An 18,666-nucleotide genomic window follows, 5' to 3' on the forward strand; every position below is an offset into this window, starting at 1 on the left:
TCACCAAACAAACAACAAAGTTATTATTACACATATACAAACTATACTAATTTTCAATTCGATTCGATTTGTATTTGTCATGATGATCATGATGATCATCATCATATGAATTGAATTGAATGATTACAAATTGTCAAAATGAATGCACAGTTTTTTGTTTTTTTTTTTTTTTTTGTTGCTCCCTACAGATATTATTATTTTCGGTTATCGAATCATTGAATCATTGAATTGAATTGAATTATTTTATTTCATTTTATTTATGTCAAGTCAGCATCCAAACATTATTATTAATTTCAATTACGCTGTTGTTGTTGTGTGGTGTGGGAGGAAAAGGAAATATATCTTTGTTTAAAATTTTGATTTTTTCCATTCGAAAACTTCATTATATTTCAATAATAATCAGATATTGATTGACGCCCTGAATTGGGTGTCAATCAATATCACTATATATACCAACACACAGGGTGTTTAAAATTGAATTGATTTTCAATATATACACATTCACACACCCACTCACTCATTCATTCATTCATCGAACATTTTGTCTTTTCATATATAATAAATTGATTGTGTATTGGCATGATGTTATATTGCAAATAGAGTGAATAGAAAAGAAAAGAAATAGAAAATTGATGATGCGCATCATCAATTTATTAAACGATCGATGATTATTGTGGAAGCCAATCTTCATTCATATATACAAAAACATAATGGGGAGCCATTCCTTTTCTCTCCATTCACTATATAAATGTCTATTTTTCAATAAATATTTGTCGATCAACACATACACACAATAACATTAGCCATCATCATTCGATCGTATCGATCATTATTTTTTTTTTGAACCAATCAAGTTTCGATCATGGCGCCTTTCAATGCCACACACATACACATTGAATAACTATATATATAAAAAACATCATATACATAATTGGATTTCGTAATAATGATGCGCGCATGTGGGAGCCTTTTTTGTTTTTGTTGTTATTTGAACTGTTCAATAGTATTGATTCTCTTTCGTTTTATCTTTGTTTGTTGTGTGTGTGGCTTTTTTTCTTCTTACTCCAAACACACACACACACAGTCGTATCGATTGATATTGGTTGCCCGTTTTGTTGATTGAACATTGTTCGATAGTATAGTAAATGTGCAACGCCAGCCAATCAATAGAATCGATAAACAATCCCTCTTCCTATATATATATCGTTTAAGTGGTACAGTATAACATCTATAGAGTCTTTTCCTTTATCAATGGCTCCATTGATTTTATATTGAGAAGAGAGAAAAAAAATTTTGTCAAACAAATCGATTTTTTGATTCAATAAGAAATCATTTTTGTCTGTCCTTTTTCTTTTCAATTTGAATATGCAGATGATTTTTTTTGTTTCATTGTTCGTTTGTTTTGTTCACTGTCCACTGAAGAAAAAAATCTTCATCATTATGATTATTCAACCAAACACATGGCTGAATAATTTGAACTTTTGAAAAAAAAACAAAAAGACATTATTTATTTGAATCTTTTTTCCCTATAAAAAACAACGATACCACAAATAAATAAATTGAAAACAACAACAACAACAAAAAGACCATTGAATTACATAGTGAATCTTCTTCATATGCAAATGATAACCTAATTATCTTCATCATGAGTTTTTGGATATTTTTTTGTTTCTTCATTTAACATTTGATTTTTTATCAATATTATCTATCTGTGTGTTTAAGATTATTACGATTCAGAATTCAAAAGCGAACAAAACAAAAACAGAAAAATTGAGAGGAGATCCGCTTGAGTAACATCGTCATCAAAATGGCGACGATTTTTTTCATTTTTTTTAATGCTGCGTTTTATTCGTATTATTGCACACCAAATACACACATGTGACATCATCGCTTTTTTTATTTCTGGTAATCGATTGTTACACCCAAAAGATTGAGATGAAAAAAATGAAATAAAATGATAATGATAAGAAACTAGTGAACAGACAGACACCGTGTCCATGGTCATCGGATGTAAATTTCGATGACAATCATCATCAACATCAACAATATCATCATTTTGACTTGAAAACTAAAACTATTTCCATTAAATTTCACACTTGTCCATCATTCATTTATCTTTAGAATATATATTTTTTTTTGATTCCATTAGATTCAACGGTTCTGTGGTCAATATTTTCATGTCATTGATGATCCACAACAAAGTTAATCTAATGATTCCATACTTGTAGATAATTTTAGTTTTTTGTGTTGTGCTTTACCAGAAACAAAAACACCAACAAAACACAATGACATTCTTTTGTTCAATTGATACACACACACACACATATGATGATTCTTTATGGGCAATTAATAAAGAAACCGATCATCATCAAGCCAAGCTGTATAGATATTGAGTAAGAAAGCAGAAAAAAAATTTCCTGTAAAAAAAATTGTCCAGATGTCAATTTGCAATGAAAACACACAGGCTTAAAAACACACCCACGTTTTGTCCATTCCATAATAATGATAGGTCATTTATTCATTGATTCTGTTTCGGTTTTTTGTTGGTTGTTGTTGTTGTTGTTTTCCATTCCATTGATTTCTATTTCATTTAATATATTCAGCCAACAATAATAATAATAATAATGATTAATAAATTGAAATAAACTTTATGATCATCATCATCATCATCAATGATGTGGTCATTTGTGTGTATGTTTTGGGTTATTATCGTTATTTTTTTCGAACAAGAATAATAATGATGATGATGATAATAATAATTATCAATTTCAAACATCATTGTTTGAAAAGAAACAAATGCAAACGCACACACACTATTGAATATTGATAATCATCATTAAGAAAGAAAAAAATAGGTAATAATTATTCGATAAACGTTCGTTTTTGTCATTTTCATTTTATTATTGTTATTATTATTATTGTAATAATAAGAATTGAAAATTGAAAATTAAAACAATAAAAACGAAAAGAATCGAAATAAATCTAACAAAACACGTTTAGCTCTTTTCTCTCACTATCCATTCATCCACATTTCAAGTCATTGATGATGATGATGATCCATGAATGTTTTTTTTTGTTCAGTGTTTCATTTGATTATATTCTATTTTATTTTGGTGATTGAAAATTATCGCTTGATTGCTTCATAGCTGCTGCAATGAAAAATGATGATGATCATGATGATGATGATGAGTATGACAAGCAATAATAAATGAGACAAAGACAATAATCATCATCAATAATGAATCTCATCAACAACGACAACAATTTTTTTTGTTGTTGCTTGTTTTTTTTTTGATGATGAAAAATTTACATTGAACAATTGTAATTTGTAATAAACAAATTCTTTAATTCATTTGCAAACATTGACTGCTTGACTGAATGACTGACTGAATGACTGAATAAGATGTCTGATAATGATATTTTATGGCTCTATGGACATTTTACCTTGAATTTTTTTTTTTGTTGGTTTTATTTCGCGATCTGTGATACATGCATACAATCATATATGAAAAGATTTCAAATTAAATCAAGCTAATTAAATGAATTAAGAAACAACAACAACAACAAAAATTATCATGCAAGACCTTGGTCTTTTTATTAATCAGAAAAAAATCCATCAGACAAGATGTACAACATAGCAAACACACATCCTAGTTGATCCAGAAATTGCAGTAGTTTATCTGTCTGCTTTGTTTTTTTGGTTCATATTCAAAACAAATTGAAATGAAAAACAAAAACAAAAAATCCAAAAAGGAATCTTGCATCAATGGTTTGATTTGATTTTCTTCATCTATCTCTCTTTCCTGTTCTAATTTATAGCATTTTTTTTCACTATTTTATCTATGTATAATATATTCATTTTCTATATGACTTTCACTTTGTCAGAAAACCAAAAAAAAAAAAATCGAAAACAAAAATTTTCAAGTCAATCCAAATAATTAGTGCAATTATATATGGGTGCATCTAATACACCTACACATGTATTGATTGCGTACAAATAATACAAAGATAGATAATTAATTTCGGATGCTCTAGCCTATTTATTTACAGAATGATGTATGTGTATTGTTCAAACGACCAATGTTTCTCTATACAGTTCGTATATTCTTCAACTCGAAATGATGGAAAGTAAATTTTTTTTTCCTTTCTCTCTCCAAAAAGATATCGAGACACTTGGTTACACTTCACAAGTCATACTAATTGTTTTTTTCTTGTAGAAAAAGAAATCACCTATTTTGAATAAAATATTTGTCAACAGACGGGCAAACAAACAAACAAACAACAATTGAATAAATTGATTTGGTTGCTGTGTCGACCAACTATCCGACCAACCAACCAAACAACCAGAAAAAAAATTACAATACATTTCTTGCATACTTTATCAATATATGTCCAAAATGGTTTGATTGTTAATCACTAAGCTATGATTGCTTATGATTATTATGATGATGATGATGATGATGGGTGTTGAATAATTTGTCCATTTTATCATTGATATTTCGTTATTGTCGTTATTGTCGTTGACAACATTTGTTCAATCGTTGTTGTTTTTTTTCTTCTATATTTTTGATTACTTCTTTGCTGCTGCTACCGTCACTTCAATTTATATGTATGCATAATAATAAACAAAATGAACAAAACAGGGAGAGAAAAAAAAGCCAATCATTTTTGGTTTGGGATAATTAATCGTTTTGGCCTTGTCATCATCATCAACACCATCAATGCCATCATTATTTTCATTTGTTTGAAACTAATAGATTTTTTCTTCAACTCTTAACCATTTTATCCATAAAAGTAGCAGGAAAAAAAGTTGTAATCGAATCCATTAAATTAACGACAACAACAACGAAAACAGAAAAATTGAATTTTAAATTCAAAAATTCAAACAAAAAAAAATCATTGACAACTTGTTTCAGTTTTTTGTTTTGTTTATTTTTGTTATAACTATAGTTTCCACATTCATAATACATACATAAGATGCAAATATAACATTATCTCCATATTCAAAATTGCTTTTAAAATGTTTTGACAATTGAATTTCATTTCATTTCATTTCATAACATTCAATATGATATCCATTTTACCCTTTCACCTCACCCACATTATTCATTCATTCATTCCATTATTTTGATGAAACCAATAACCATTATCAATATTATTTTCACTTTCATTTTGTCATCATTTATTTTTTTCTACTAACCAACCAATCTTATTCATTTGATTTTCTAAGGCCAAAATTCTCCGGGAAGGTTAACCATTATTATTATTATTTTAATCATAATATTTACCAAAAATTTCAAATAATATTTATTTGAAAAGCAAAAGTTTATCGGCAAAAATGTGTGTGTGTGTAAACATTCATTTTCTCTCATTTTTTCCTCTCTATAGCACTCTTACTGTGTGTTTTCTTAACCCTTTTTCATTTTATTCTGGGTTTATAATAAAAAGCAAATTCTAATATTGGAATACATTGAAAACAACAACAAACGACATTCTTCAAAGAAAATGAGACTTTAAATGAAAATATGAAAAGTAATAAAATATGATTTAACATCCGTTTCTTTTTTTTTTCGGAGTTTACCCGTACCGAAAAAAAAAATCGAGTAGTAAGCCTTTTCTAATATTATTTAACCCCTCTTCTTTCTTTTCGATTGTTCATGTTAATTTTTTTCCAAAATAAGAATCAAGTTTTAAAAATGAATTTGGAAAAAATGATAAAGTTTTTTATCATTATTCATGAATAGAAAATATTAGTAATGTGAATGTGGATTGGATTGAAGGATATATTCCAAACTATAAATACAAAGAAAGTAACTAATATAATTATAAAAATTGTTGAAAAAAAATTCTGGCATTCTTCAAGAATCCGTTCGGTACATGGAATTCAATACATTTCACCATTCAGTTTGTTTAAAATTCTATTTCAATGTTACTGTGTAACAAATATTGTGGGAGTAAAAATAATAGGAAAAAGTTTTAAATTTTTCAAAAAAAAAATTGAATAACAATTAGATGATGATGGCATAGCAACTCTTCATTCACATTTCCAAACGGTACCCATTATGATTATTATCAATTCATTTATTTCAACAACAACAACTGAAAAAATATTCAATTCAAACTTAACAACAACAACAACAAACATGATTTGATGTAAGAATTTATTACCAAACAGAAAACATATTTATTTATTAAATAGCTTTTAATGTGATCATGTTTTGTTGTTGTTGTTGATGATGATTTTCAAACATTTTACTTTGACTTTTTTTTACTCTTTCCATTTCTATCTATTCCATATATGAAGGAAAAAAATTCGTTCCCATTAACCACTTATCACTAACTTTTTGCAATGTTATTCAATGTTTGACAAGCGACGATTCTTTGTATGCTTCTATCATCATCATCATCGTCATCATGATGTTTTGATGACTATTTTTTTACAGATTTAATTTATTATTTGTTATCATCATTATTTTATATGTTTTTTTTTCATTTTACATAACGGTTGTTTAACCAAAAACACATTTTATCCCTTTTTTTCATCTACATTATCATTACGATTCTCGTGTGATCGGTTGATGATGATGATGATTGAGAAATCAAAATCATTTTCATTTTCAAAATTTGACATTTACAATTTTCAATTCTTTTAAATTTAATTTTATATCGTACAGAGAGAAAGAGTGAAAAAAACAAACAAAATCATTACAAATAAATGACAATGATTCAATTTGATGGATCAAATAGAATCGAATCCAAACAACAAGAAAAAAACAATCAAATTGAAATTTGAGATATTTTTTTAAAAAAAGCTGTCATAATATTGTTTACTAAGCATCCATTTTTCTGTTTTGATTTTCTATTTTAAACAGATTAAATATCATTTGACGATGATCAACGATTCTTTTTTTCGAAATTGGTAAGTATACATAGCCTTTAATCGAAGTTCAAACGGATAAAAGTTCAAAACAACAACAAGAAAAAGAATGGCAAGCAAACATTCAGAAAACCGATTTTCAAAAAAAATCAACCCTTTCATCATAATCATCAATGGAAAAAATGGGGAAAAATGGGAATCACATCCATTCGGAATCATTTTATTCATTTATGCTACTGTTTTTTTGTTCCAGAACAAACCAAAACAAAAATGAAAAACCATTTTGTTATTATCATTTTATATGAATTTATTTTTTTTTCTTTCATTTTTCAATGTTTGTCTTTCATTTCGTTTTGTTTCGGTTTTCCTGGCACAATATATATAACAATTTTCAAAATTCAAAGTGAATTTTTCATTCATTCATTCATTCATTCATTTTCGATGGATCATAACCTTTTGATAATAATAATAATAATAATAATATGCAAACGTTTCTAAATTTATATACGAAATCATCATGATAATGATGATGATGATGATGATGAAAGTTATATAATAATAATCAAAATATCCACAAAATACACGAATAAAGCAAAAGTGAATGAGCGAAAAATTATTAGAAGAAGAAAAAGAAAAGAATGAAATGAAAAGAAGAAAAAAACTTGGCAATCAAATCCACTTTGTCGTTGTTGTTGTTGTTGTTATTTATATTAGTTTTGAATTGTAAACGCATCCATTTTTTCGGGTAGGAATAGATAAGGGGGAAAAGAGGGTAGTAATCATGACGCCCATCATCATCATCGTTGCTGAAACATTTACCTTTTTTTTATTTCTTATATTCAACATTTACCATTTGCTCATCACTAACTTGATCTATCAACCATTTTTCTGTTGTTGTTGTTGTTGTTGTATAGAATCGTTCCAAATTGTAAATTCATACGAGTTTTTTCACTTTTCACCGTGAAACAATGATTTACGTTTTATTTATGATCAAAAAAAAAAAAAAATATATTACTTTTTACAATTTGTTTGAATTCATTTTTTTCCATCATAATCGCCATATAAATACATGGTATTTGAAAAGAATTTTCGGAGATTCATTGCATTTTGGGACAAAAATTGCCATAAACTTTACCCGAATATTGAAATAGATAGATATTATTCAACCAATCATTGGGATGTAATAAACAAATCATTCGAGATAGATCTTTTTATTTTTTTTTGTTCCTTTTCTGTTCCGAATACACAATGGCACCGTAAATATTGTCAATTTTGTTTCGGTTTCAGTTACAACAACAACAACAATTCACTGTCACAAATGTTATGCACACCAATATTGTTGTTGTTATCGTTATCGCTGTTGTTGTTGTTGTTATTTTTGCTGATGATACTTACATTTTAGATTTCGATTGGGCCAAAAAAAAATAACTGTCTTGGGTTTGATATTACCTCGAATATTTATTGCTCATAATTAATTATTCATTTCTTGTTTGGTTATTTTTTTTCTATTTTCTAATTTATTTTTCCAAAAGTTAACTATCATCGCATTATATCAAACTACTTTTCGATCTTGAATTTTCATCATCATCATCATCATCATTGGTGATGATTCAATTCAATACAATCCAATCTAATCATCCCAAAATGTCATTTTGCAAACAAATTCTTGTTTATTCCGACCATCGCCATTTTGATAATTATTATTTATATTCTTGTTGTCGGGACAAATTCTTTTAATTTTTTTTTCGGTTATTGCGTGTAATTTTCACCAAATTTTTTTTTCCTTTCTCCCAGCCACTGCCACCATAATCGAAACTTGGTCCGGACAGATAGATAGATAGATGTAGGGAAAATAAAAAACCCAACTTTTTGACTTTTTTAATGTTATTAAAATCGTCTTTCTCTTTCTCTCGTCTCGGGTATTTTTTGTTTGTGAATAACCCAATATCCAGGAACTTTTTTTTTCTTTTTCACTCACAAACATTTGAAAATTTGAAAAAAGTTAGTTAGTTTTTTTTAATTACTATTGCCATGAATCTGAATAATTTTTTTAAATTTTTTTTTCTTTGGGCCTCTTTCACGGTAATTTCAGTTAGTTATTTTTAAGGTTAATAATAAATTAGTAAATCGGGTTCGATTCTTTAATGTAATAGAAAATATTCTGGTCTATCATCATCATCATCATCATCATGGTTGTTTTGCGTTTTCATTAAGAATCATTTCATATGCGTGTGTTTGTGTGTGTGTAAAAGTCGATGATATTTTTGGTAGGGATATGGGTATTAATTTCTCGTAGGAGCCATATATTTTGATTAGTAAAAGAATGACAAACATCCAACAAACCAAACCAAACCAACACACCAACACACACACATCTTGTCAATGTGTGCACATCATGAAATTTAAAGTAAACTAAAGAAGAGCAAAAAGTTTGTCACCCAAAATTCATTTGTTGTTGTTGTAAATAGTAAATATTTTATTAGTCAGGATTCTATATTCTTTTGAATGGGGCAAAATAATAATAAAAATAACGAGAACCACATATAGGTGATATAAGCGCGCAATGTCAATTCGGTATGTGCGTGCCATGTTTGATTTTTTCTGTTTTTTTTCTCCTTGGTGGCCTTTACCTCTTCATTTTGCCATTATCATCATCATTATTATCATCATGAATGAATGAATGAATGGATGGTTTGTTGAAAGTCTGATTTAATTTTTTTTTCTTTCGTTCGCTTTTTTGTTGTTGTTGTTGTTATTTGAACTAATTGTATTCTGCTACTCTGGGGTGGCAATTGGATTAGGTTAATGAATGAATTGAATTTGAAAGAATAAAAATGAAAGACAAGAAGAGCAAACAACAACAACAAAACAAAAAAAAAGGGTTTGACATTTGTACTCGACATTAATTTAATGTGTCGTTTTTTCTTTTCAAACAAAAAATTCTGTGTTTGTTACATAATAATATGAACTTCTTTTTTTTTTGTTCGTTCTCTCCATTCATATTACATTTATTCTGTGTGTGTGTATTTGTGTTTTACGTTTGTGAGTAACATCTCTTGATGAACAAAGCAGCAACGACACACACACAATTCAATTGTCATGACATTGTCATTTTCAATGTATCATAATGGTAAATTATTGGCAATTAATGTAAAATACATTTGTTTGTTTTTCTATTATATAAATTTGTCAAATTAAATAAAATTGAATGCTATAGAATGGATTTTATTTTTTTCAGTTGTTCAATTCAATTCATTTTTTGGATTCCATATGACATGTTTTATCCAAAATGACATGACTTTTCAAGTTTTTTTTTTCGTACCCACAGAAAACACACATGGATTCTTTATCCTCGGTAGATAGTGACCCTTGTTGTTGTTTTGATTTTGTTTTTGTTTTGTTTTTTTGCCGCCAATCACATAGATTTGATTTGTTAATGAGCCATAAATTCTTCTTGAAAACATATGATGAAATTTTTTTTTCAAAAATCTTCTTCTTCTGTCTCATCATTATTTCTTATTAGTGTATCGAATATCGAGAGAGTGAGAGAGTAAGAGAGAAAAAAGTCAATCAAGCTGAATGAAATGTTCATAATAATTATATAAACATTGTAAATGAAAGAAAAAACATTAAGATTGCATTATTTTTCAAAATACGAATCAATATGTCAAATGCATCATTATCAACAACAAAACCACGGGAAAATGTGTGTCCATCATATTTATTTTCCTTGAAAAACATACATTCCGGTTGATTCGACTTCAAATCAAAATGACAAAATCTTTACCACTTGTGTGTATGTGCGTTGAAAGATGTCCATTATATTTTCGATGTTTATTATGGAATGTTTTTTTTTCACATTATTTGTTGTTTTTACCATCATCATCATCATCATAGTTTTCATTCATTCATGAACTTTGATTTGGATTTTCTCTTCTTTTTTTTCAAAAAAAGATGATGGTGATGATACAAAGATATTGTGTTGAAACAAGATAGAAAAACCAAATACCAAATCGACCGACCAACCAGAATGACGAATGAATGAATAAGTTTCATCTAATATGGAATGAAATGGATATATTAACTTACTGTTATCAACAACAACAACAACCAGAAAAAAAACATGGTCCAATAGATTGCAATAAATTCCTATTCTTATCTTGCATTCCATGTTGTTGATTCTCAAAAATATATTTTTCATTTTTCCCCTCTCTCTTTCTCTTTCCGAAATTGACGATTTATTCATTGGTCCATGTGTACAAATAAAGTATCCAGGAACGATGATCATCATCATCATTCGTTTTCGATTCAATTCAGTTTTTTTTTCTTTGGGTAAATAAATATCAAAAATGAAAAACCAAATAGCCAACAAACAAACTTAACAGAAAAATAAAAACAGAAGCAATAAATGATTATAAATGTACTTCTCGACAACTGGTCTTCTTTTTTTTCCTACTACTATCATCGTTGTTGTTGATTCCATTGATAGTTTTTTTGTTTTGTTTTGGTGTGTATAAGTGAAATGATAATAATGTAATTGAGATATGGACCAAACAAACTGTGTTTGAATGAACTTAGATTGGGGTGCTGTGTAGGAGGAGGGAGAGTAGTGGATATTTAAAAAAAAGATTCAAGAAGCAAGAAGGAAATGACCATGATTGTTTTTAGTTAAGATTAAAGATAACAAGAGAGAGAAAAAGAAAAAGTCTTTCGATATCGAGTGTTATTTATTCATCATCAGAATTTTGTTTTGTTTTGTTTCTATGTTTCACAATCGAAAAAAAGACCGGGTTTTCATTTTATTTTCATTCAAGTTCATTTATTCTCTCTTTCAGTGTGTGTGTGTATGATCCAGAATTCCAGAATATTTTGTTTTTCGGAAATAAATGATACATTAAAGACTTTTTTCCTCTTGATTATTAGATTCTGTTTGGGAATGAATAATGACCATCAACAACAAACTTTCATTACTTTTATTTGGTTTCTTATTATTATTATTATTTATAATCAGGCAAACAAACAAAAATTCTTGACAATTCGAAACAATTGGCAATTCTTCGACCAATTTTTTTCCGCTTTATGTCTGTGTACAACTTTGAACTTTTCTTTCGATGCTGATTACGATGATGATGATGATTAAATTAGATTAGCCAAAAAAAAATTCCGAAAACGACTGTGTTTATTATATCGTTTATCTTATTTCATGTTTCTGTTGACCAGTGTGTGTGTGTGTGTGTGATCCTTACCAACTGGAAAACTATTTGAATAATAAGCTCAATACAATTTTCTTTTTGTTGTTGTTGTTTTGCCATTCTTTTATGCATGGATTTTTATTATGAACACAAATATTCTTTGAAACCAATTCCATAATGGCAATCGGCTAGTGGAAAAAACAGAAAAAAAAGAAGAAGAAGAAGAAAAGTCATTTATTCAATGGATACCAGTAGCAATGAATCTCTTTATCTATTTTTCTTGGTTAGTGAATTTTATTTTCGACTATTTCGACATACTAAACTTAATCATTCAGTGTTAATAAAATGGCTACCGAACAATAATGATGATGATGGAATTTCATAACAAGTTCATAATCGAATCTCACCAAGTTTTTTTTCAAAGAAAAAAAATTTGTTGTTGTTGTTGTTAACACTGGTTACAATTGGCAGTCAGAAGAAAAAAAAACGTGACAGACCAATATGGATTCACCTGATTCATTTTATTTTTTGTTGTGAATCAATCAATGAATTTTTCATCATCATCATCATCTTTGGCTTTTTTTCAATACTCACCGAGAAGAAAAAGAAAATGACCAATTGAATGTATGTCGATCACGCAATCGATTTTATTTTATTTTATTTTTCAATTGATGATGATGATCCGGTTTATTGTTATTCATTTGGGCTACTACTAACTAACAACTATTTCGACTATTGCCGGAACTTACTTATTAACATGTCAAAAATTGTTTTTTCATCAAGAATTTTATCGATTCATGATTGAAATTACTGATAAAATAAACATCATTTTTTTTGGTAAGTGTGTCGGCCACAATTGATGGATCGATTTTGCGTGATTTTGTTTTTTCAATTCATTCTCAATTTCTCAATGTAACTTGTTAAAAAATCATTTTTATTTCGCCTTTCTGTTTTCATTTTTTTTGCTGTTGATTGGATATTATGAATATTTTGGGTATAAAGGTGACCAGAAATATTGTTTTTTTCTCGTTTCTTTGACTACAAAATTACTGGATTTTTTGTTTTGTTTGTTTGTTTGTTTGAGAAAACATTAATATCATTTGGTCACATAGAATGAGATGATGAAATGTAATTATGAAAATGTATCATAATTCATTCATCCATAATCGGAATCGAATCGGTTCTGAAAAAAAGTAAAAGAATTTATTCAAATCTAACCAAAATATTTGAATAAAATGTAAATGAATTGGAAGAAGATTCTTCTTCAAGGGAAAAAAACAACATATTTTCTGGAATAAATTGGAAACCATCACCACCACCACCCTAAATACTAGCCAGTTTTCATAATTGCCACCAAAAAAAAAAAAAAAAAAAACAAAAATTTTTTGTTCCTGTTTGATATTTGAATATTTCAAACATACAAAGTATGATAATTATCGCATATTTTTCTATATGGATTATGATGATCATCATATATGAAATAATAAATTGCAAATTGTACAAAACAAATAAAATAAAATGAACAAAAAAAAAATTCCCAAAAAAATAAATGGGAAACAAATGGACATCAAATCATTGTGTTTGTGTGTGTAATGGCATTCTAATTTATCTACGTTATGTGTGTGTGTGTGTGTGGGTGAATGATTTATTTGTGTCGAAATAAAAGTCATTTTCATTTTCAAAAATAAAAGATATTTTTTTCCGTTGGTCAGTTGATCTATGATGATGATGATGGTTTTGTTTTAGATTTTTCCCCTTGTTTTGTTTTTGTCCATACGCACACACAGTGTTATTATTATTATCATAGATTCGTCATCATCATCATTCTATGATATGGACAATTGTCATAGACCGATTATGATCATCATCATAGAATGATGATGATTGTCTTTTATGCAAATCGGTTGTCTATTTTCTGTTTCTATTTTCAAATTCAAACAGAATTTTTTTTTGTTTTTGCTCTATTTTTTTCGCCCGAATCGAAATAAATATGCTGATAAGGCTCAATTTTTTTCTGTTTGTTGGTTGGATTTGTCTAATTCAATACAAATGTTTCATTGCATATTATCCATCATGATGATGATGATCGTCATCATCATTCAGTGACAGAATCAAAAAAAAACCCCAAAGAATCACAAGAAAAAAAAATATAAATTTTATTCGGTTGATTCTTTACATTTCAAATATGGAATATTCTTTATATACGTTTGTTTGTGTGTGTGTTTGGTTTGGTTTGGTTTGGTTGACATTGCTTATTATGATTATCATGATTTTTTTTCTGCTGTTGTTGTTGTCTCTCTGTGAGGATCTATCTTTCATTTCATTTTTTTCATTTTTGATTATTTTGGTTATAATTATCGTAATTAATATACAATTTTTCAGTTCACATAACGATTTTCTTTCTTTTTGTTTTTTTTTTCGCTTGAATATTTGTTTGGTTTTTTGGTTTTGTTGACATTTTTCTCGTATTCACATATTTTGTGTGTTTGATGATGAAAAATCCATAGATTCTGTGGTGTCTATCTATCTGATATTTGCAACTGTCAACCCAATTGCTGTATCACATGGATGAATTTTATTTAACCTTTATCTATCTATTCATCCATTCATTCATTCATTTAGTCATATACATCTGTCTAAATCAGAAAAAATTTACTTTTTTTCATAATGAATTTATGGAAAATATGGCTAGATAGACACAATGTTAAAACGTAAAAAATCAATTTGATAAAAAAAAAGTTAGTTTTTGCAGTAACAAATGAAAAAAATTATCGTTATCTTGGTTTTCTGCAAAGCAATTTTTCATATCAAACTTTTTTTCCAATAAAAACTGACCAAATAATGATGATTGCAATGTAATTCAATTCAATTTACAAACAAAAATATTACCATTACCATTATTATGATCATTAATTCTACCGATAAGATATAATGATCACTCCATCATCATCATCAATACAATCCAATCAATTTTTTTTGCAAACTCTTACCCTATTTTCATCAATCTAATTGGTCAATAATGTTGATAAATATAAAATAATATGATTAACTCTTGGATGTAATCGAAATTATTTATTTTTTGCTGACGAAGGGTGGAGGGGTTACTGGAGAATTAAATATAAAGAAATGGTATTGGAAAAACGGGAAACAACAAGAAGAAAAAAAGTATCATTTTCAAATGATAGATGAATATGATGGTCGTTGTAAGCGAATGGGGAAAAAAGCTAATGATTTCAATTCATCTGGCTTTTATTTTTCATTCATTCTCTCTTTTCAATTCCAGTTTTTATTTAATATTGAAAACATATATATAGAAAAGATTATTAAACAAACAAACAAACACACACACACTCGATGATTTTTTTTTCTCTATGTATCATTTCTCTCTCTCTATCTTTTTTTTCGGTCATAAATACTCAATAATGATAATGATTTTGTGGTTGTTGTTGTTGATGATGGTGGTGGTGGTCAATGATTATCATCAACAAATGATTACATAATGGTTAACATTAATTTATTAAATGAATGCACATAAATAACATTGACCATTTGGAAGAAAAAAAGGTCGTTGTTTGTTGTTTGTTGCTGTTTAAACCATTTGCAGCAAAGAAGTGTGTATTCAACAACAAAAATTGAAATTCCAAATCAATCGTTGAATGAAAATTTCAAAATATGTTTTCCTCACAAAACAAAAACCATTTCATTTTTCATTTTTGTTTGTTTGCCAAAATGTAGAATATTCATTCATTGATGTTACAGAAAATATCGGAATGTTGAAAAAAAAGTCAATTTCAATTAAATTCAATTCTTGAAAGGTGTTGAAAAATGAACACGATTGAATTGAATAAAATTGAATTGCATACCACACAAACCAATTGTATTCAAAACTAATTTTAAGTTTTTTTTTGTTTTTTTCTGTTATCCGGTTGTATCAGGTTCACTCATCATTGTAATTAGTGAACAAAAAGAGTGAGAGAGAGAGAGAGAGAGAGAGAGAGAGAGAGAGAGAGAGAGAGAGAGAGAGAGAGAGAGAGAGAGAGAGAGAGAGAGAGAGAGAGAGAGAGAGAGAGAGAGAGAGAGATTCCATTTTCGGTTAATAATTCAATTCGTTCAATGTTTGTCTTTTTTTTCTTTCTTTTTTCGGTTTCTCGCTCTCCTTCATTTCCTAGTATATTTCAAAACAACCATTTTCGGGTTTTGTCATTAATTCATGTTGTGTTGGTCATGTTTTTTTTCTTTCTTTTTTTTCTCTCTCTCCCAGTAATGATCCTGATGACGTGTCGAATCTATTAATTAAACACTATCAAAAGATTCTGGAATGAATAAACCACATGCACACGAATATTTTTTTTTCACTGTTCGTTTTGTTTGTTACATGTGTATCGGAATGACAGTGATCCAAAAATCTAGAGAATATCTCTTGATGTTTTTCTCGCTCAACATTGAAAACATTGAAAAAGATGTGATTTTTTTCACACACACTGTGTGTGTGTGAAATACCGTTTCATTTTTCGTTTTTTTTTGGTCAGTCTGTACGGATTGTTCCAACAACTATCACACACACAATGTTATTATTTGATCTAATGACTCAATAATTTTCTCATTTAAACACATGTTTATGTCTATGTGTGTGGACAATGAATCGTGTCCATTCTACCAAAATAATGGTGTGTATGTCAATTCAATTCAATTCTCACATTCACACACACACACACACAAACAAGTCGGTTATTTACTTTAGGATTCAATAGAATAATAATATTTACCGCAATCTACTACTACTACTTGTACTAGTACTACTGTTACACACGGTTATATTTTTCCTAGCCATAATTCACCTTTTTTTCTGGCTATTTGTGAAACAAAAGTAAAAGTGTGACTATAGAAATCCGGGGATAAAGTTTTCTTCTTTGTTGATGTTTTTTCTCGGTTAACTTTTTTTTCTGGCTATTCTGTTTTGTTAGCTTTAGAATCCAAACAAAAAAATGACATTATAGATGATGATGGTGACATTCTTTTAGATTCCTTACACTCTTTTTTTCTGTTTTGTATATGGTCATTGCTATTTGTGAATGAATGAATGAATGAATGTGGATGGATGTTGACTTATGGACAATGTTTCTTGTATATGGGTGTATTGTATACAAGAAAAAATTCCGTAAATATTACAGTTTGATGATTCGTGTTTGTTTGTTTGTTTGTTTTATTTTATATTTTTCAAACAATTCATTGAAGCTAATATTATTATTTAATTAAATCATTGCTCACTCACGCGCTTACATATATGTTTGTGTTTAACAACAAAAAATAACCGAAAACAAAACAATAACCGAAAACAAAACAATAACCGAAAAAAATGATAATAATAATTTTTCCTACTCTCTTTGATTTGATTATTATTATTTGCATTATTTGTTGTTTTAGTCAAACAAATTCTTTTCAATAATTCTTAGGTATTCGAAGTTAATTTTTTCGGATTTTTTTAAATCCACTACTTCAGGTGGTAACACGATGTGGATATCAGATTATTTCGGTAATCATTATGATGATAATGACCAAGGATAATGTCTTTTGAAATTCATTTGATTAAAGGTATAACAAAATTGAAAGTTAAGATGAAAAGCGAAAAATCTTATTCTTATTGTGAAATGAGGGAAGATAATATTACTTTGAAAAGATTAAACATGCGCATCTCAAGTTATCGATGTTCATGGAATGTTTTTGTTTTGTTCGTTACATCCATGGTCCTGTTATTGATGTGAAAAAAATGAAAAAGTTTGCCTAGGAAAAAAAATGCGCCTGTCTCAACTCGAATGCAAAGAATAAAAACAAAACAAAAAACAATCATGGCTCCCAAAGTTTATTTTTTTTGCAGTAAATGGATGTTTGGAAACAAAACGAGAATTTTGCTCAAAGAATATTCTTTTTCAGTTCGATTTTCGACCAATCTTCATTTTGGCTATAGAATAAATTAGCTTTGCCAAAAACAAAATACAAAATGAAGGATGATTTTTGGGCGTTATTGTTGTTCAGTTTCTTTCAATATCTCTTTTGCTATCTCTCATTTTTTTGGGATTGGAATATTGAAATATTGGTACCCGATTGGTATTCACTTTGAAATTTCTTTTTATATAGATAGATAGATAGATAGATAGATGGATGGATAGGGAAAAAAACCAAACAAGAATTGTATTGCCCATTTTTTTCTCTCTCTCCCTGCCTACCTATATTGGGCTCCAGCAATAATGATGATGATGTTATTCAAAGACTTTTTCCGCATACTCATACAACATACATAGAAACATATATTTTCTATTCGAGATTCCCATATATATCGATAGGAAACACATTTAATCGTATCGAATGTGAACGCCAAAAAAAAAAATTTGTTTTCCTTCTTTGCTTTGCTTGTGCCATATATAATAATAATACATAGAAAGCGAGAATCAAGAATATAATAGAAAGAAAAAAAATTCTGACAGTCGCAATTCCTAATACATTTTCTATGTGTGTGTGTGTGTTGAATGAATTCAAAAATTCATTGGTAGGCGCCCATTACTATTATTACCATCATCAATATATACAGCCAATGAATTA

General features: G+C 28.1%; 1 long non-coding RNA gene across 1 annotated transcript in view; it reads left to right on the forward strand.

The window, feature by feature from the left end:
* LOC142645517 (uncharacterized) overlaps positions 1-7,242 on the forward strand; it is a 68,199-nt gene extending 60,957 nt beyond the window's left edge. The window contains exon 3 of the long non-coding RNA XR_012846641.1: positions 6,873-7,242. This is a non-coding gene — a long non-coding RNA (uncharacterized LOC142645517). The remainder of the gene's footprint in view (positions 1-6,872) is intronic.
* Positions 7,243-18,666: the final 11,424 nt, after the last annotated feature.

This window comes from Dermatophagoides pteronyssinus, unplaced genomic scaffold, assembly GCF_027571235.1.
Source record: "Dermatophagoides pteronyssinus isolate colony J.1.1.1.1 unplaced genomic scaffold, Derpt_VIB-CSIC_2022.12 sq0013, whole genome shotgun sequence".
In the NCBI taxonomy this organism is placed as follows: Eukaryota; Metazoa; Arthropoda; class Arachnida; order Sarcoptiformes; family Pyroglyphidae; genus Dermatophagoides; species Dermatophagoides pteronyssinus.